At 41.2% G+C, this 21476-nt stretch overlaps 1 pseudogene across 1 annotated transcript; it reads right to left on the minus strand.

The window, feature by feature from the left end:
• Positions 1-940: 940 nt before the first annotated feature.
• On the minus strand, positions 941-16466 carry LOC311184193 (patched domain-containing protein 3-like; annotated as a pseudogene). The gene is made up of 4 exons: positions 16089-16466; positions 14809-15044; positions 9926-10071; positions 941-2444 (listed from the first exon to the last, which is right to left on the minus strand). The product of its transcript is annotated as a patched domain-containing protein 3-like (transcript).
• Positions 16467-21476: the final 5010 nt, after the last annotated feature.

The following is a 21476-nucleotide window of genomic DNA, read 5'->3' on the forward strand; positions in this document are numbered from 1 at the left end:
ATTCCCCATACAATTGCAACCCCCTTATTTTGACCCCAATCCCTCCCCTCCCCGACCCGTACCCACCATAGACTGTCTCTGGTTCATAGTTTATTGTTGATTTTGATTTTCACTTTCTTATAGTTATTTATTTTCCTGATCCCTTATTTAAGTTTTCTAGATTCCTGCTATGAGTGAGACCATCCTGTATTTTTCTTTTTCTTTCTGGCTTATTTCGCTGAGCATGATCCCTTCCAGCTCCATCCATGTTGCTGCAAATTGCATGTGTTTATCTTTTTTGAATGCTGAGTAATATTCCATGGTGTATATGTACCACATCTTCTTGATCCAGTCATCTATTTTTGGGCATTTGGGCTGTTTCCAAAGCTTCACTATTGTAAACAGTGCTGCTATAAACATAGGGGTGCAAGTGCTCTTTGGAATTGATGTTTCTGTGTCCTTTGGGTAAATACCTAGGAGTGGGATTGCTGGATCATATGGAAGCTCTATCTTTAGTAGGTTGAGGAATCTCCACACAGCTTTCCATAGTGTTTGGACCAGTTTACACTCCCACCTTGCCAACATTTGTTGTTGCTAGTTTTTATAATATGTGCCATCTCACTGGTGTGACATGGTATCTTATTGTAGTTTTGATTTGCATTTCCCTGATTGCAAGTGAAGTTGAACATTTTTTCATATGCCTGGTTACACCCAATTTTTATAGTTTAAAATAAAGATGACAACAGTTCCTAATTTATAAAACATTTTAATGTAGGACTAATTAATTTTTCTAAGGATATTTTAAAGAACAGCTTGGAATGAGATTTCCCAATCAAGGAAACATGCATTTGTTTTCAGTTTATCAACTATCCTTAATAGAGCATTTTTACCAGACTGGGTTGGGGCAGTCAAGAATTCTAGGATGGGGCTCTGATTTGTTAGTGGATATTCCAACAAATCTTCAAAAAATGGTTAAGAATACTGGAATAAAATCTAGGCCATGAATAGCCCCCAATACCATGACAAGAAACATAATCTTAAAACAGGTCCTGAAGATGTATGTGTTAGCTACAGATAAAACAGACACTCCTGTTATTGTTGACAGTGCACTTTGTAACACTGCGTTACCTAGCAAAAACAATGCCTCAATTGCTTTTTGGTTTGCTGAGGGTTTAGAAATGGAAACAAATGCATATGAAATATGTGCACAAAAATCAAAAGAAAACCCTATACAAATCACAAGATTCATCATGGATATGGAATCAAGGTTGACATGCCAGAATCCCATGAAACCTGTTATTCCTACAATCACAGACCCAATAGAAAAAGTGACCCACAAGGAACACAGTGGGTGGGGAATTAACAATAAAGAAACAATGAACATAACTATAGTTGCAACAATGACACTTCCAATAGTGTTTTCTAAGATTGCAGAATATTGTTCAAAATAGATAAATGCTGGGTTATACACCATTAGGGGAATCTCACACCTTTTGGCAATACTTCGTAATTGGAATAACATGTTCTTCTTACTGCGCAAAGAAGAAACACCCGTGGTCTGAATGAAGGCCCAGGAAGAAGTAATCTCATGTGATGATGAAATATTAATATCATATGTAAAAATTGGAAACTCAATAAAAAAACAGGAATGTTGTTTATAAAACTATCTCTGTCATTTACAGCTAAGTTGTTGGCTTCCATATACTGTATATATGCTTGTAACCAAAACTGTGTTAGATTTTCAACGACATAATCACTGTTTTCAAAAGCGATCAGACATTTCCCCAATGTTTGCCTTGTGTCTTTATCCCAGTAGTCAACTGTTTCAGTCATGATAACCATCACTATGGGACCATAATCTGAAAAATGCTCTTCATGGATGTTAAAATAGGGTGTGATATAGGAATCACTTGCCAGATGCCGAAGGTCTAAACCTTCCTGCACTTGGAAACAGCCATATATACTGAATGCGATGTACAGAAGGTATAAAACCACTATCACAAATTTGGACTTAGTGTTTGTGAGAAAGGGGCCAAAATAATCTCTAAAGAACAAGTCCATTGGATGGATGCTCGATTCTTCATCAGTTCGAAGAGAACTAAATGGGAGGCAGCAGCACATTATCAGCGAGGAAGAATTTTGGTCCGGGTTACCCTCTGACCTTTGCAGCCTGCTCTGACAGGCCACTTCTCTCTTACCATCTAGGGCCATAGAGGCTCCAAAACAGGTGATGTTATAAAAATAACAGAAGAGCAAGGTTGTTCTCGTGTAAATGCAAAAGTACTGCACGGACTTAAAGGAGGTTGTTACCCCTGTAAAGAAGGCCAGGACATTTGTGAGAGTGGTGATGGTAATGGGCACCACCACGTGGGAGTAGATGTCAGACATTCGCTGTTGTACGCTGTCCATGATGTTGGTCTTCTGCCAGGCAAAAATCATGATAAACATGTCATCAACGCCAACACCTGTAAAAAAAAAAATCTTAATGCACATTAATATCCATAAAAGTGTAAATAGCATAATTCAAAAGGTTTCCCCCTTTTTCTCTTTTGAATGAAGCAACATTGTTTTACATCCTTGTTGAGTTTTTGACAGTCTAGGATTTCTCCCCTCAGGTGTGGCCACCTTCGCTCTCCCAGCACCAGCGCACCTTTGGTCCTCCACCAGCGTCCTTGTGCTCTCCTCCGGTCCCTCTTACCACCCCCCCTCCTCCCCCTGCTTCCTGGCTGTCTCAGCTCTAGGACAGCTTTCAAGAGTTGCTTTGAAAGTTTGTCTTTGTCTGACCCTTTGTCTAGTTTCCCTATATTCCACATCTAAGTGAAATGATCCTTTGTCCCTTAAGGTCTTATTCTTTGGTCCTTCAGGTTTTATTAATCTCACAGAATCTGTGTTTAGGTAACACTCTCCTTGGTTGTCTCTGAGTCCACAACAGAGCATACTCCTCCCTCTGTAATAAGCTTGTGCTTTGCATGGATTCCTATTATTTACGCACCGTGCAGTATACTCCACCTCTCCAATTATGGTACCTCGGTGTTGAGATCAGGAAACCTGGTGGATGCATGTTAGTTCAAGCAGGATTAGCAATCTGTTTCTGATTCCACTAGATTACTTCAGAGACCATTTTCTCTCATAAGCCATTTCACAGAAATGCATAAACACTTTCAGCCAACCTTCTGTTACTGAACCTATCTGACCACCAACAGCATCAATCTATCTTTGCGGTATGACTTGAGAGGCACGGTGTCATTGACAGGCACACTCACACTAGTTTTCCTGCTAGTGTGTTTTTGAAATCCAGATTATGTCATTCGAACTTCCCTAGCTGAATCTTGCAAGATGGCCTCACCTTCTCCAGATACCCACAACTAGATTGCAATAGAGCAAAGCCCAAAACCCCTGAAGGAAAAAACAGACCTCCACAGCATATCTGAGGAGCAGCAGGCCCAAGGGTGGGAAAACATGAAGCAAACTCTGTGTAGTGAGATTGGGGCTGCACAACTCGTGGCGGGTGGGCACATGCTATGCAACAACCCCTACATTTGGGCCTCCCTGGTGGCGCAAGGGGTTGAGACACAGCCTGTGAAGAAATCCACAGACTCTGCAGCACGAGTTCGATGCCCTGGCTGGCCAGGGAGCAACCCACATGGCGATCAGACTTCCCCTGACTCGCCCGCTGCTCCCCTCAGCAGTGTATTTCAGTCAGTCTGCTTGTGTATTTCAGTCAGTGAGAATCCTCTCATGCCCCCTCTCCTCCGGCCTGTACTCCAGCTCTTGTATACATAAATAAATAAATCTTAAAGGAAACCCCTACAGTTGTGGGTTTGACACACAGCAATACCAGGGACTCCTGAGACCTGGCAATGCACTGAATAAGGGAGTCAGCAAGTTGACAGCCAGGAACTGGAAAGCTTTGGGGTGGTAGTTCAGCATGAGCATTACTGGCTTGAGTGGAGTCTCACAGTATAGAACAGCTGGATCCTGACCTCTCAACAGGGAGAGCTGAGTCAGGTCACCTGTGTCTTCCCATAGAAAAGGCTACTACTCGAGACTGGGATATTCAGAGAAATTGCCACCCTAACATGTGGCTAAATCCAAAACAACAAAGGAATCCTGGTAAACTAGAGCTCAGTGCCTGCTAATGACAGGCACTCACACCCCAGGATAAGGCTTTGAGTGTCAAAAGAGAAGAGAACTCCCTGCCTGTGAGTCCATGTCAGCTGCAATCTGAGCCCAGTGCTCAAGCTCACGCTCAAGCATTCAAGAACAGCTTAGCGTGAGCATGAAGCCATGAAGGACATTAAGGCTGAGAAGTGGGCAAAGAAGTGGGGAGCACTTTGCAGTACCACCTCTGGTATCCACAGCACAGTAGGAAGCTTGAATTCCTGGCATTCATTGGGGTGATTCTTTGGTGCCCCACTGCCCTGGCACTCACTGTACCTTCTGCCCCTCATAAGTACCAGTTCTCTTGTTACTTCAACAGGGGAATAGACAACGATTTGAAAGTCTATCCCCACTACAACCCATCAAAATTAAAAACGAGGGGACAGACAAACAAGATGGGAGCCCCATTCAAGCAAAACGGCAACACATGACTGACATAGATTTAGGGCAACAGTTCTAACAAAGCCATGGAACTCCAATAACAGAGGACATGAGCCAACAAGAGAATACAAACAAAGCAATATGAGGTGGCTACAGTTAGAAATCACAGAAGTCTGAAACACTATAACTGAATGAAAAACATTCATTGAGGGCCTCAGTAGCAGGCAAACAGAAGCAATGGAAATAATCGGTGAGCTCAAGAAACACCATATTGGCAAACACACAATATAACAATGCAGGAAAAAAGGAATTTGAAAAAGGATATCATGTTTTCCTTTTGGGAAAACAGAGAGAAATCACATCCATCTCATATGGGTCCTAGAAGTAACAAAAATAAAGGCATAGAAAGTTCACTTAAAAAATAATGCCAAAGGGGCAAAATGGCAGCACAGTAAAGATGCTGGGCTCACCCTCTCCATGTGTTCAAACTAGATTGCAACAGAACAAAGCCAATGACTCCTGAAGGAAAAACAGACAATTACAGTACAAGTTAAGTGCCCATCCAGAGGAGGGAGACCCCAGCCAGCAGTGGAACAGGCCAAACAGGTAGCCTGCCTAGGCAGTGAGGTGAGCCCCAGTGGGCCTGGCAGAACTGGCAATGTGCTTACAAAGAAACATTTGGATGACCTCAGCAAGCCTCCAGACTGGGTCCTGAAGCAGACCCACCACCCAGGCCCCCAGAGAGTGGTTCAGATCTGTGAGCTCAGCAGTGGCTCATGGAAGCAGGCCCATTGACTGCAGGCCTTGGCAGTTCCCAGTGAGCCAGGGCAGGACTGGAAGCAGACCAGCCACAGCAGGCATTGGTGCAGACATCAGTGATCTCTAGTGGGGGGGGGGAGGCAGGAGGCAGTCCTGGAAGTAGCCCTTGGCAGACCTCAGGGCCTGGAAGCAAATCCACCAAGGTAGGTCCCCTCCTGAAGTTGACCTATGTCAAAATGTGCAGTAAGGAAACTAGAAAGAGTTCAAGGCAAAGACGGAACGAAGAAGGCAGTCAGGCAGAAAAAAGCAGATAACCTATAAAAGTACCCTCTTCAGGCTTACGTCTGAATTCTCTGAGGAAATTCAACAAGTGAGGAGAGAATGGAATAATGTATTCGAAACACTACAAGATCAAAACTGCCAGCCAAGAATACATATCCTGCAAGACTCTCGTTCAGATGTGAGGGAGAAAATAAGGACTTCCCAGACAAATGAAAGCAGGAGTTTGTTATCACTAGACTTCCTCTTCAAGAAATATTGAAAAGAGAACTCCTATCTGAATTTCCCATGAGAAAAGTCACAAGAAGCTAAATTATAGAACAGAAAACTAAAGACAAAAATACAGTAGCTAATACCTTTATATCAATGATCACTTTAAGTGTGAATGGAATGAATTTGCCAAGCAAAAGGCACAGAAAGGATGGTTGGATCTGAAAAGAAATTCAACTTCTTGTTGTCTCCAGGAGACCTATGTGAGTTCAGAAGATGAACAGATTCAAAGCAAATAAATGGCTGGGAAAAAAATCCTACTAGTGAATGGGACCCTCAAAAAGGCAGAGACAGACATACTTAATCAGACAAAGAAAAACCTTGCAGTTAAAAAGGGGAACAAGAGGCAGAATGGTCATTGCATAGTGATTAATGGAGCAACACATCAGGAAAGGATCAATATACCATCAGTATACATGCAGCAAACAAAGGTGCACCCAAATATATAAGACAACTATTTGACAAACCTAAAAACAGACATTGGCCACAACACAATGATGGTAGAAGACTTTGACACCCCACTTACATCAAAGACAGATCAACCAGAGGGAAGATCGACAAGGAAACAATCGCCTTAAGTGAGCAATAGACCGCTTGAGCCCACCAGACATTTATGGAGAACTACACTCCCCAAACGCTGAGCACACTTTCTTCCGAAGGTCACATGGAACATTTTCCAGAGTGGATCACATGTTGGATCATAAAACAAGTGGGAATAAATCCATGAAGTTTGAAATCATTGTCAGGCACCTTTTCCAATCACAATGGTATCAAATAGAAATCAAGCACAAAAGCAAGGTGGGAAAAACCCTGAGTAGGTGGCGACTATAAAGCACCACACTCATGACTATTGGGTTAATGAGGAAATCAAAGAAGAAATTTAAAAAACACCTGGAGACAACGGAAAATGAAGACACAACCTATCAGAACTTCTGGCCAGGAGCAGGAACAGTTCCAAAAGGGAAGTACACGGCAACACAGGCACACATCAAGAAATAAGAAAGAACTCAAATAAATATGCTAACATTACCTGAAAGAATTAGCAAAAAAGCTAGTTGAAGGAAGGAAATAATAAAAATCACAGTGGAAATAAATGACATAGAATTTAAAATGACAGTTTAAAAAAGTCATTGAGGGCCTCCCAGGTGGTGCAAGGGTAAGACACATCCTATGAAGTTATCTGAAGCCACTGGGCCACGGGTTCGATCCTTGACCAGGGAGCTGCGCACATTTTGCAGCAGATATCTCCTGACTTGCCCGCTGTTCCCCTCAGCAGTGTATTTTCATCAGTCTGCCTGTTCCGTTCCCCGCTCTGTCTCTGGTGAATCCACTCATCCCCTCATACCTCTGACCTGTACTCCCCACCTTGTATGCATAAATAAATAAATGTTAAAAATGTATTTTAATTTAAAAAATCAATGAAATGAGTAGCTGGAAATTAGGGGAAAAATAAGATAGAAAACTTCTAGCTAGACTCAGTAAGAAAAAACTCTTAGTATAAGGGGGTAGAAGGAACATATCTCCACAGATAAAAGGCATCTATACCACACCCACAGGTAACATCCTCAGGGAGAGAATAGGACAAGATTTCAGATACACAACAATGATGTGCACTATCCCCACCTATGTTCAACAGAGTATTGGAGGTACTAAAGCTATTAGGCAAGAGAGGGATACAAAAGGAACCCAAACTGGAAACAAAGAAGTCAAACTATCACTATTTATAGATGACATGATAATACATATAGAAAAACCTAAACACTACATTTTACAAAATATTCGAACAATCAGTGAAGTGAGAGACTGCAAAAGCAACATGCAAAATTCTGTTGAATTCCTATATGCAAATAATGAACTAGAAGAAAAAGCCCTCAGGAAAACAATCTCATTTATAATAACATTGAAAAGTATTAAATACCTAGAAATAAGCCTAACAAAAGAGGTGAATGATCTAAGAAGAGGTGGCACATATACACAATGGAATATTATTCAGCAATCAAAAAAGATAAACTCATGCCATTTGTAGCAACATGGATGGATCTAGAAGGATTTTTCTCAGTGAAATGAGCCAGAAGGAAAAAGAAAAATATCGGATGGTTTCACTTAAAGCAGGAATATAGGGGAACCAAAAAAGACATCAGCGTAAAAAAATAATAACAGCACAAAACACAACAAAACAAAGACAAAATTATAAATCAGAGACATCCTGCAGGGGAGGAGGAAGGAGAGGGATCAGAGGGAGGGAGGAGCACTGGGGACTGAGGTGATGGTGCACGGGTGCATTGGGGAAGGAAACTCTATGGGGACTACACATGAGGGGATGGGGGGAAGGAAACATTGTTGAAAAATGAACAATGATGTAAAAAATTAAAAAAAAAAGAAATAAAAGTAAAAAAAAATAAAGAGGTGAATGATCGATTCAATGAAAATGATAAGGTATTGCGAAAAGTAATAGAAGACGATGCAAGAAAATAGAAAGATATTCCCCGCTCATGGATTGGAAGAATTAATATTGTTAACGTGTACACCTTCTCCAAAGTAAGACAGATAGAGATGAAATGTAATTCCTATCAAAGTTCTAGTGGAATTTTTCAAAGAAATAGAGCAAATTTAATTGAAATTTATATAGAGCCAGAAAAGACCCCCAATAGTCAAAGCAATATTGACCAAAAAACGTATTGGAATTAAAACAGACACACAGACCAATGGTATAGAAATGACAGCCGAGAAATAAACCCATAATTTTATGGACAGTTTATGTACAAAACAGGAGTCAAGAGTACACAATGGAAAAACGAAGTTCTCTTCAACAAACGGTACTGCAAAACTGGGTAGCCACAAGTAGAAAAACGAACTAGACCACTCTCTCCAGGAACCAGGCAAAATACGCCATAATATTGGCTTCATGGCTGTCTTTGGGGATTTGACTCCAACTTCAAGAAGACAAAAGCAAAAATAAACAAATGATACTACACAAGCTAAAAGGCTTCTGCCCAGCGAAAGGAAGTCTCATCAAAATGAAATGACACCCTACTGAATGGGCAAATACATTTGCACATCACACACCTGCCAAGTAGCTAATGTCTAAGATCTACAAAGGACTCAGACAACTCAACCAAATGAAAACAAGCCAATCAAAAATGCACAGGAGAGCTAAATAGACACTTCTCCAAAGACAACACACAGATGGCCAGCAGGCACATGAAGAAAATGTTCAACATCACGTATCATCATGGAAAGGCAAATCAAAAGCAGAGGGATGTACCACCTCACAGTGAGAATGGTCTACATGTGTATCTAACAGAAACCACAGAGGTTGGTTAAGATAAGGAGAAAAAGAACCCTAGTACTTTCTTGGTGGGAATATAAAGGTTTCCTAGGTTTGAATTCACCAATCTCATGTGGATATGGTAGATTGCTTTTAATTATTTTTTCAATTCTCAATCACACTGAAATGAACATACTTACTCTACTTTTTGGAGCATTTTTTCAATTATTAGGACAAATTCCTAGAAGTAGAATGAAGGGGTGAAAGACATGCACCTTGAATCCCCTTGTAAACCTTTTGATTTGATACAAAAATTGGACTAAGTATGAGCCAATTCATAATCTTCTCCTAGCAGCAGATGACAGTGTTCATTACATACAACCACCCCAAAAGCTTCAGTCTCGCAATTTTTATTATTCTAATAAGAAAACAAGGCATCTAAGTTTTGGTTTAATTTGCATCCCTTGATTGAGAGGTCATATATTTTCCCCCTTACATTTTCAGTGTATTGTATTTTCCCTTTTCAGGGGTGTGTGTGTGTGTGTGTGTGTGTGTGAGAGAGAGAGAGAGAGAGAGAGAGAGAGAGAGAGAGAGAGAGAGAGAGAGAGAACTGCCTGCTCATGTCATTCTCTTTTCTTTTCCATTTGGGGTCCTTATTTTTTCCAGCTCTGAAGACACAATTTAATGTTTGTCTTCATTTCTGACACCTTATTTTGGATCTGTCGTCATCTAAGCACAGTTCTTTTATTTAATCTATCATAAACTCTTTCTGTTATCTACTTTCTCCCAAACACACACATAGTGTAGCCTCACATTTGCTTTACTCACCTAGTATTAGAAATGGTGCATTTGCAACTATTGTCACAAATGGCACCCCCATGTTCAACATGAGGCCAAAGCCACTCACCACTGCCAAGGCAACAGAAATCACTCCAACGACTGCAATAAACATTTTGTTTCGTATACAGCTAAACCTGTAAATAGGGAGGGAAAAATGATGAATTTTTAGAAGCAGCTTCCATACTCAAATTCCATCAATTCATGACATTCTTGATTTGGACCTGTTCTGAAATCGCTCCTGCAATCATTCTACACCTGTCTCCTGGAGACCTTTAATTCCCATGCACTATCCCAGACCAACTATACCAATTCAAAGAGGGAAAATAAAAGTTGGCATTTTGTGCTTTAACTTAACTATCTTCTTATGCAGCTGGCCAAGCACTAATTCCCTGATGGTGTTTCAGAACAACATACATGTACTGGAGCTCAGCAGATGGTTAATTCCACTCTAGTGTTCAAGGAGTTGTGTGTGAATCGAACACAACACTAAAGGGCAGGCAGCTGTAGTTGAGATAGTACCCACATCCAATTATCTTTGCACTCATTTCCTGATCCCAACTAGCTATTAACACCAACCTAAAGGGTTCCTGTACAACAGAGATAGTATGTGGTTAATAAAATGCATGAAAGCATCCTGCTAAAACAGTTTCAAGATTCTCCTTTATTGATGAAGTGGGTTCAGAAAAGTTGCTATTAATTGCAAAAAAAAAAATGTTTTGAAATGTACTGTTTTTGGATCAACACAAGACTTTTCTGCACCAGAAATGTGAATATAGAGAGAGCATTTGAAAGCATGTATGCAGTACTTTGCCTCCACAATAACTACATTACATTTTAAAATATTGACAGCCACCTGTGGTTTTATATTTTAATTTTATGTGAAGAGTTTTAAAACAAATGATTGATAAAAGTCTCTCTGGACTTCTATAGGAAAAAGAAACTAAGTGTGAAGATTAGGAGAGAAAACTAAGGAAATGGAGCTACCGATTCCAAAACAGAATGTGACGAAAAGACTTTTTCAGGCCATATTCACATAGCAAAACTTTCTTTTTATTAAAAGTTTTCTGCACCGTTGATGTGTTTCACTTTTTCTCAAACTGCTGGTGCCTCGAGTTAAATTTAGTGTCCCAAATACACACACACACACACACACACACACAAATTTCAGAGAAAAAGTAAATCGCTTGGTTACAACAAATTTGAACATAATGAATGTTTTCCTTTTGCAATATTTCTTGAAAACAATATTTATAAATATTTAAGATAAGAACATAACAAAGATAAACTTCAAATGCAAAAAGATTAGCAAGAGCTACACAGGACATGTTTAGTCTCAATCCCTTTTACAATTTTCTGCCTTTTTATGTAAAATTTTTAGACACTGATGTAGGAAGTTAAATTGTTGGCTACAGTGACTTTACTTTGAGTAGTTGTGCTGATGTTCTCTAAGCAACTGTTATTAATTATAAGTGAAGGAAAGATATGAAAATGGACACTGTAGGAGACTGATGAATGCACTTACAGATATTCTAGAACCCTACAAGAAACTTGATAGAAACAGTTTATCAAAATGATTGGAGAATAATCGAACTTTAGATTTCCTATGACCTGGGATCAACAGATCTTCACTCAGTAGGTTTACAATGACGCTGCGCAGAATCATTTTATCTAAAATTTTCCAAACACGATTCCAATGGTCAGTCAAATTGAGGCATCCTTGGCAGCAAAATGGCCAATTTTCTGAACATTCTAATAACTTGACAGCATCGGGCTGAATTGGAAATGATTACACTTAGAAAACTGTATGTTTGGGGTGGAGGCCACATCTTTCTAAAAGATAATGATGTCTATTAAACACAAGAACAATTAAAGTATATTTGAGAGGAGAAAGATTTTCCAGATTTTCTCAGAAATTGATCTAATAGTTGGCATAATAAGTTTTGTCATTTCTAAAATGCCAAATTTGAAATAGACTACAAACTCAATATACCACTACTTGCCATAGAATGGTGTTCAATTTGGCCATACTCTCTTGGGAAGGTCTTACTATTGTCCAAATGATTTCATTCCAAGCCAAAAAAATATGGAATGCTCAAATGTGTTGAATCCCTGAGCTAAACAAACATAAGATAGTCGTATTGATAACAGAGAGAGGGAGGGCGAGATGTCAAAAGAATCTACAAAAGCACTAGCAGGAAAATCAGTTACATATATTCAAGTCCAAGGAAGGCAAGTATTAGGACTATACTCAGCACCTGTGCTAACAGAAATTTCCTGGTTATTTTCCTCTTTGTGCCTGCTCCAACCCAGGAAGTAGTCTTGCAGTGTGGAAAGGAGGAAGGCATACTAGACAAATCCTATGAGAAACACTGTCTTAAATATGCTCAGAATACTCAAGGAGAACACTGACAAGGAAAGCAATATATGAATGAAATAATAATAATATACATAGAAAAATTTAAAAGGAACCAAACAGAAATTCTGGAGCTGAAAAGCTAAAAAAACAACCAACAAACACATATACAATACAAACAAGTGAAACTTAGAGATGCTGACCAGATTTAGCATTGTGCTGGAATTGCTCGCCAGAGCCATTAGTCAAGGAATAGAATAAAAAGAATTCAAGCTGGAAAGGAAGAAATATAAATATCCTGTTTCAGAGATTACATAATCACAGATATGAAAATCCCAAAGCATCCACAAGAAAACTACTAGTTACAAAAAATTCAACAAAGCTACAAGATACAAGAAGAACTTATAAACATCAGTTCTGTTTCTATTTATGTGCAAAGAGCAATTGCAAAAGAAATTAAGAAAGCAATTCTATTTAAATAGTATCTAAAAGAAGAAAATACTTAAGAATACATTTGACCAAGGAGGTAAAAGATGTGTACACTGAAAATTATAAAACACTGGTGAAAGAAAACCTAATTTAATAGAAAGACAACCTTAGTTGATGTGAAGGATTAATACTGTTAAAATGTCAATCACCCAGCAATCTACTGATTCAACTCAATTTCTATTGAAATTGCAATTTCCTTTTTTCTTTTTCAGAAATGGAGGAGCCAACCCTCAAATTCATTTGAAATTGCAAGGAGCCCAGGATATCCAAAACAATCTCGAAAAATAAGAAAAAGTTGCTGGACTGAGATTTCCAGATTTCAAAACTTACAACAAGTTACTGTAATTAAAACAATGTGGGGACCTCCCCAGTGGTTCAGCGGTTGATCACTGGCTTGCGAAGCTGCCCGCAGCTTATGTAGCGCCAGTTCCATCCCTGGCCGCTGGGTGAGGGTCACACTTGGCACGCGGAACTCTCGTGCCACCTGCTGCTCCCCTCAGCAGTGTATTTTGTCAGTCTGCCCATTCCGTTCCCCTATCTGGCTCTGGTGAATTCTCTACCCTCCCACGCTTCTGACTGTACCCAGTGCTGGTATAAATAAAATAAATAAATCTTAAAAAACAAACAAACAAACAACAAATGCAATGTGGTACTAGCATGCAAATAAACATACAGACTAACAGTATAGAATTAGGAGTCCAGAAATAATCCATAAATATAGCCAGTTGATTGACAAGTGTAGTAAGTCTAACAAACTGGAAAAGTCTTTTCAATAAATGGTTCTTGAAAACTGGATCTTCACATACACAAGGATGATGCTGGGACCTTACTAAATACCGTAAACAGAACTGAATTAGACATTGATCAATAATCTAAATAAAACAGTTAAAACCATAAAAACTTGTAGAGGGAAACACAGGGTCAGTGTGCATGACCTTGGGCTTGTCAATGTACACTTAGATATAATACCAAAAATACAAGTACCAAAAAATTAGATATGTTGGATTTCATAAAAAAATAAAAAAAAAATGTTAATTGTTACAGGCCATTGTCAAGAAAGTGAAGAGACAGTCTATAAAGAGGGAGAAAATATCAGCAAGTCATATAGCTGAGAAGTGGCTTAATAACTGAAATATGCAAAGTGCTAATGAAAAACTTGAATCAACAACAAAAGGTCAAACAACCCAATTATAAGAAGGGCAAAGGACTTGGATAGACATTTCTCCAAAGAGGATATACAAGAGGCCAATAAACAATTGAAAAGATAATCAACATGATCATATAACATGAATCATCATCACAATGAGATACCTCTTGACACCAACTAAGAAGACAGGTAAAATTGATAAAAGGGAAAAGGATGAGTTTTGGTTTATAGGGAGAGTGTGTAAAAGCTGGAGCCCCTATCTACTGCTGGTGGGATCGAAAATGGTGTGGACTCTGGAAAACAATGTGATGGTTCTTCAAATAGCTGACTATGGAATTCTCACGCAACCCACCAATTCCACCTGTAAATGATTCTCTTAACATGAGCACACCATGTTCCTTGCAGTGTTACGATTGTCATGAGAAGGAAATATTCCAAGTGCCCACAAAAGACCGTGGGTAACCAAATTGTGGAGCACACATACAATGGAGCACAGAGCCATCAAGCGGAATGAAGCTGTCACTTGTGCACAAGGACAAACCCTGGAAGCATTATGATAAGTGAAATAAGTCAGTCACAAAAAAATGTATGATTCCATTGACATGAAAATCTAAGAAAAGCAAATTCATAGAAAAAATAGAGTCAAGGTTATTCAGGACTGGAGGAGAGAAGGGCAGCAGGAGCCACTGATCACTGGTCACAGAGTTCTTCTTTCGGGTTAGAAAAGATATTTGGAAACAGTCACGACAGTATGCAGCCGTGGGGATGTGATTGATGCCAGTGAACTGTACACTTAAAATGGTTAGGATGGCAAGTGTTACGTTAAAAAAATCTTACAACAAATATTTTTAAGTTTAAAAACTAATAAAAGTTCTTTTTTACCTGTAGCATGATACGATTGCAAATAATATGATCAGAAGGTATGCCGTGTAAAACAAAGGGACCACTGACCTAGCAGTCGCCTCAAATTCCAGTTTCCAGGCCTCCCCGGTGGCGCAGCGGTTGAGCGCTGGGTTGCGAAGCTGCTCGCAGCCTCTGCAGTGCGGGTTCGATCCCCGGCTGCTCCCCGGCCACCAGAGGAGGGTCCCACCTGGCACGCAGACCTCTCCTGCCGCCCGCTGCTCCCCTCAGCAGTGTACTTCGGTCCTTCTGCCTGTTCTGCTCCCCGCTCTGCCTCTGGTGAATTCTCTCACCCTCCCGCGCTTCTGACTGTACCCAGTGCTTGTATAAATAAATAAATCTTTAAAAAAAAAAAAACAAAAAAAAATTCCAGTTTCCTAGAGAGTGATGTGAAGTAGACCACCTGTCGTAAAAATACAGTCAGGTAAAATAACTTTCAATTCCAATATTTGTGTATGAGTGACAAGATCTATCAAAAAATTATAGCTTATTGATTGAAACATGTTACAGTTCGGTAAAAGATTAAAATAGTGTGAATTATGATTTTAGAATAAAGGTAATAAAAAATGTTCCCCACCAACTCATGGCATGCTTTCTAAGATTTCTTTCAAAAAACAATGTTTAATATTCCTGAGTATACAAATTCTCAATTTTCTCTAATACTGTGTAATCACTGATAACTGTCAAAATTTTGGCTTTTTATAAATGATGAGTAGGTTGCTGTCTTTTGCTATTTAAATACAAAGCATAATTTCAGCAAGGCCTGGTATCCAAAGCCTTTTCCCAGCGTGTGTCTCTCACCAGGCATTTGTTCAACATCTAAGGTGCCTGGCAGGATGCTAGAAAATACTTGAGAAATCTGAGCTAATTGTGTTTTTCAAAAACACCAGGGAACTTCAGCTTAAAGGTTTGTTTTTTATTCCAGTGACACCAAGCAAGTTTTGGGGGTTCCATAAAAAGTGCAGATGTGAAGTGAGAGAATTCTGACTAGAAAACCAAAAGGAACCCTGAAGATCAATGTCTGCCCTGAACACGCCCACCCCTGGAGTATAAAATGAGTGTTTCCCACTAGAATGTGACCCAGTATCTAGGCGGGCGGCTTCCCTTGGTGTCCCTTGAAGAAAGCTGGCTTAAGCTTCAAAGAGAGTGGAGCAGACCCGGTACCATGTCAAGGCCTCCACCAAGTAGCCAGGTGTGGGCACATCCCTGGACAGGTCTTATCCCTCCCACCTTCTCCTTCCTCTAAACCCTGCCCAGGGCACCAGGATGTTCTTCAAGGCCAGACGCTTTTCAATGGCATGAATTTGGTCCAGGAACTCGAGCAGCCACTTCTGGCTGCGCGCACTGTCCTCGGGGTCCATGGTCTTCAGGTAGTACTGCATCCACATGGCCTTGGCGTGCAGGAGTAACCGGCTTGTTCCTGAGCCGGGACCTAGGACGGTTCCTCCCAAGAGGCCGGCCAAGTAGAGGGGCGCAGCAGAAGTGTTGTAAATAGGGAAGGTGATGCTTCTCAGGTCCATGTTGTTATTCTTCTGCCAGATGAACAGGAGTGGTTTGGAAGGCATGCAGGTGCTCTGGTACCTGGCACACACCTGAGGGTAGAGAACCTGGGTTCCATCTCCCAGGGGCGCAGTCAGCATCTGCACCGCCTCATACAGTTGACTAATTTCTGAGAAGGTGACTTATCCAGCAGATTGGCAGTGTTGGAGACCACCAGGATGGAGGCAAAGTTGACCTCCGTGCTGGACTGCAACGGGGAGAACAGGTGCGACTCGTTGGTGGAGAAATGTGCCTGCACCTAGCGTTGCTCGGCCTTGGCTGGGCTGCCCAAAGGGGTGTAGTGCTCCTCCAGGTTCTCTTCTGTCTCCCTGGGCAGGTACATCAAACCGGTGCCCAGGACAGCCGTCAGCACCAGGGGCGCCAGCAGGAAGAGCCAGGGGTGCGAGCCCACAGCCAGCCCCATCCTCTGGAAGCCCTGGGCGAGGGGCTGCTCCAGGCAGTTGGTGTGGCAGCGGGGCCTCCCAGGGGTGGCTGCTGCCCCTGGGCTTCCTGGATGGGTGATTCCCCTCTCTCAGACGGCGGGCGGGGTGGGTCTGAGGAAGGCCCCGAAGCTCGGCTAGCGTCGGGCTCCTGGACACTAGGACCTGCTCTGGCTGCCCCACGAAGGCGGGCAGCTGCTGGGGCCCAGTTGCCGCCTCAGGATCTGCTCTGCTCTCAGACTCTGGCTCGTGCCAGTCCTCCTGCTCTGGCCTCTGAGCCCCTGAAGCCTCCCCTTGCTTGAACCCTCCTTGGGGTGCAGCCTTGTAGGAATGGACACCCATTTCCGGAAGGACCAACCAGTTGTTCAATAGGAGACCTGGAAAGCAGTGACTGGATGGCATGCTCAGTCCCCCCCACCCCGCCCCCAGCGGCTTTGGGGAGGAATCCACAGGGAGGCTGTGCCAAGGGTCACAGCCCCTCGACCTTTGACCTCCGCTGTGTATGCTGGAATGCAGAGGTGGGCTGTGAGGGGGGTACTTTGCTGGAGAGCCAGGTCTTTCCAGCTGGCCTAGTGGAGGGGAAGTGGTTTCCAGCCTCTGCGCTCCCGCCCTCAGGATCCATTTTATTTGAGAACTGGGGTACAGGCCAGATGCGCGGGAGGGTGAGAGGATGCACCAGAGACAGAGCGGGGAGCAGAACAGACAGATTGACTGAAATACACTGCTGAGGGGAGCAACAGGCAAGATAAGAGAGGTCTGCCGCGCCATGTGGGACCCTCGCTCTGGCCGGGGCCGAGAACAGCTCCACAGTGTGGCGCTCAACCCGCCGTGCCACTGGGGAGGCCCCACTTTTCATTTTAAAAGTGAAGAGAAATCGAAATACTAATAAAATGCTAGTCATGAAAGTTGAAGTAGTTAGATTACAATCACGAAAAGTGGATATTCAGAAGAATAAAAAATATTGCAGATAAAGAGGTGACCACATAGTGACAAATAGTTTGATTTATGGGGCAATACTAAACTGTGAGGAGTTTGTAGCCTCAAAATATGTTTTTAAAATTCCAGAGCAGAAGAAAATAATGAAAATTACAATGGATGTGCATAAATTAGAGACTTGATAAATAGAGAAAATCAGTGCAATCCAAATGACTAAAATCAGAAATGAAAATTTACCATGGATCATTCTGAAATTTAAAACAATTATAAGAAATTACTCTGAAAAATGACGTGCCAACAAGTTGTGCACACTGGATGAAACAGACAAATTCCTTGGAATAGCAACGGTACCAAGGCCGAATGGACAGACCTCTCTCTAGGAAGAGAATGACTCAGTCAAAGAAAAGCCTCTTTGAGCATGCTTTTAACTGGGCTTTGGAAAGGCGGGTGATGTACAGTTCCTATTATAAGGAAAATTGCTTGGCATTTTCCCATGGTTGCAATCACTTTGCATTAATAGCAATTATGTTTTTAATGCAAGTAGAAAAAGCATTTTCCATACAATCTCCGGATTATAAGACTACTCTAAGAGTTTATGGGAATATCTTTTACAATCTTTTAAAGGAGAAATAGATTTTGAATGTTGGTTTTCCATAAAGTCATGGTTGAAGGGAGACCACAAGAGGGCACATGTTTTCTGCTTTGAAAGTTACAGTAAACTAGCAGGAGGGCTACTCTAACATGAAGCAAATCCAGGCACAGGGCCTCTCACTGACCATCTCTGTGATATTTCTTTAGCATCATGTCAGCATATTTCCCCCCTCAGAATACAACTACTGAATGTCTACAAGAGTTCACAAATCAGTCGCTGTTAAGTACTAACTTTTATAGAAAAGCAAGTATATGCTTCAGGATTCTATATTATCCTGTCTTCTCCTTCTAGATTATTTTATTAATCTACTTATCTAGATTACTAACATTTGTTTGAGTCTAGAATGTCTGTCAAAAAAGACTGCCGTTATTTAATTTTTCTCCTGCCAATTTTGTTGTATACTATAAGAAGTGTAGTGGCAGGTAGGGCCACTGAGCAGGATGTCTATGATCCAGCAGACGGGTAAAGGAGAGGCTTGGAGCCCTCCGTGGCTTTCTCAGGCTTTCATTGAGCTTTACATGTAGTATGGCAAACAGGTACAGAGCAGGTGGGCCTGTTGGGGAACAGGAGTCCCGCAAGCCTCCAAGCCCCCGGCAAGTCTTCACTCTGGGCTTCTCTGGCTTCTTTCTCCAAGTCTTTCTCTCCTGCCTCTTCTGCTGCTGCTTCTCTTGGTGGCTATCGGATACTCCTCCCATGGCCCACAGAAGTAAAGGAGACAACTGGCAACAATGTAACAACTGCAGGGCCCCATCAGGCAGAGCTATCCCAATAGTGGGAGGGCAGAAAAGCCTGAAAACCATTTACCTACAGAGGAATTTGGCTTTCTTACAATGCCTAAGAAAAAAAGATCAGGCCGATTGTTCTATGAGTTTCCCTGATATGTTTGATTTGTGAAACTCTTTTGTATTGACTGCAGATCTGGAGATCATACCAAGTATTAGCGGAGACAAGATGGCATACAAATGACATGGCATGGGAGTCGGTTTTTTTCTTAGGTTTCTTCCTTTCGACTGACACAATGCCCTGACCTTTCAACTGAGTATGGGAATACAATTTCCCAGAGAAGGATCCTCCATACTTTAGAAAATACCGTCTGTATGAGAACAGGAAAGGAATTGGGATATTAAAGAACATAGTTTAGAACTTAACATTTTATCTCATCTGCTTCTTAGGCATAAGCAGTCTAGATCCAATCAAGCAGACAAAGCATAACCGAGTGCTCAGTTACCTGCTATCCTTACCTTTATCAGTAGGTAGTTTTATTCTCCTTCTGTTCCCCAGTTGTCCTCAACTGGGGACACTGTACATGTGCACTGCCATATTTTCTTCCCAATTTCCTTCTTTTTAGTCCCACTCTCTCAGGTTAGCTAGAGCTAGTTTGGTGAGGGGAAAGAAGGGATATTGCCCACTGCTGTTTATAACATGTCTTTTTAAATTTGTGTGTTAGTAAGTAATGTGATTATTTGTTTCCTACATTTGACCATGAGCTCTTCAGAGACAAGAACTGTGGCTTATTCATTCCTGCATTTGTTACCCATTGGAGACTCAATGTTATTCAAATATGGGTGAGAATACAGCAGTGGCAGCAAAGAAAGGACCTTCCAACTGACTAATATGTAGCTGCTTATTCTCACTACTCAGACGGCCCTCCTGGCCTTTCTTGTACTCTAGTTTTATTTAATTAAGATATGGTAGATACATTAACTGAAATGGATTCTGTACTATGTAGATCCTCTAGGATTTTTTCAGGTGCCTTTATGCTAAATGAGATAGGAAGTATCTTGTATCTTCTTATGAGCCCTTTTTCCTTTCTTCGTTCTTCCTTGTTAGGATTTAAAGCAGTAGAGTTGTTCCAATTTGTGTAATAAGCTGCCCCTAGGCATTATGAGCTCCTCATAGTTTTCTTTTTCTGGGTTAAAATCGTAAGAGTTGCACCAGACATTGAGAAGGGGCTCTAAAGCTGAAACATGAATAATTCAGAAAGAAACTGAAGTAAGGATTAATAGCGTCAACAGCAAGAACTGATCATGAATATAATATGTGGGGGAAACATTGGTAAGTTGTGTATCAATATCATGGTAGTGTGGTCAACTCTTAACATCAGTGGCCTCCATTGAATCTTGACTGTCAGTATTTGTGACATTCCGTGGTCCCTTTTCTTAATGACTCTGAGTTTGGCGAACTTGGTCAAATGAGACGTTAGTAAGACTGACACATCAGAGGATTGACAAGTTTTGTGCATTTGGAACTTGTTGGCTCTGAAACAAGAGAAAACAGGGTCCTGCTGAATTGGGATCAGGTTCACAGCACTCATAATAAAACTTTTTAAAGTAGTTACTTTAACCTTGACCTTAAATTCCTTTTTGTATAACAAAGTGAATTTCCCATTTTCTGTACTAGAGTGATACCCAGAAAGAAATAGTAGAAAACAAACTGGAGATTGCTTAAGGGAAATAAAAATAGAGATTTCATTAACGGAAGTATTAGAAAAGGAGAAAGGAGATATTGAAGGTTGTACTCAGCACACAAAAGTAAAAAAAGCAAACAAGATCTGAAATATTATTGAGATAGGACTTTAAAGGGGGAAAATAATTTAATATTTAACTAGGTCAGGGCCTCCCTGGTGGTGCAGCGGTTGAGCACTGGGTTGCGAAGCTGCCTGAAGCCTCTGCAGTGCCGGTTATATCCCCGGCTGCTCCCTGGCCACCAGAGGAGGGTCCCACATGGCGCGCATACCTCTCCTGCCGCCTGCTGCTCCCCTTAGCAGTGTACTTCAGTCCTTCTGCCTGCTCTGCTCCCCGCTCTGGCTCTGGTGAATTCTCTCACCCTCCCGCGCTTCTGTCTGTACCCAGTGCATGTATAAACAAAACAAACAAACAAACAAACAAATAAATAAATAACATGCCTCTATATAAAAAAATATTTAACTAGGTCAGAGAGTGGCTATAATCTGAAAAAAAAGAAATATCAGAGAAAATAGTAGTAATGCTCCCAAAGGGGATCCAAGTGCAGAAGGTAAATGAATATATATATACCCACAATAACTGCCTATTTTGTTATAATAAAATATATATAAATATATA

Source organism: Talpa europaea (genome assembly GCF_964194135.1).
Source record: "Talpa europaea genome assembly, chromosome: 14".
Lineage (NCBI taxonomy): Eukaryota > Metazoa > Chordata > Mammalia > Eulipotyphla > Talpidae > Talpa > Talpa europaea.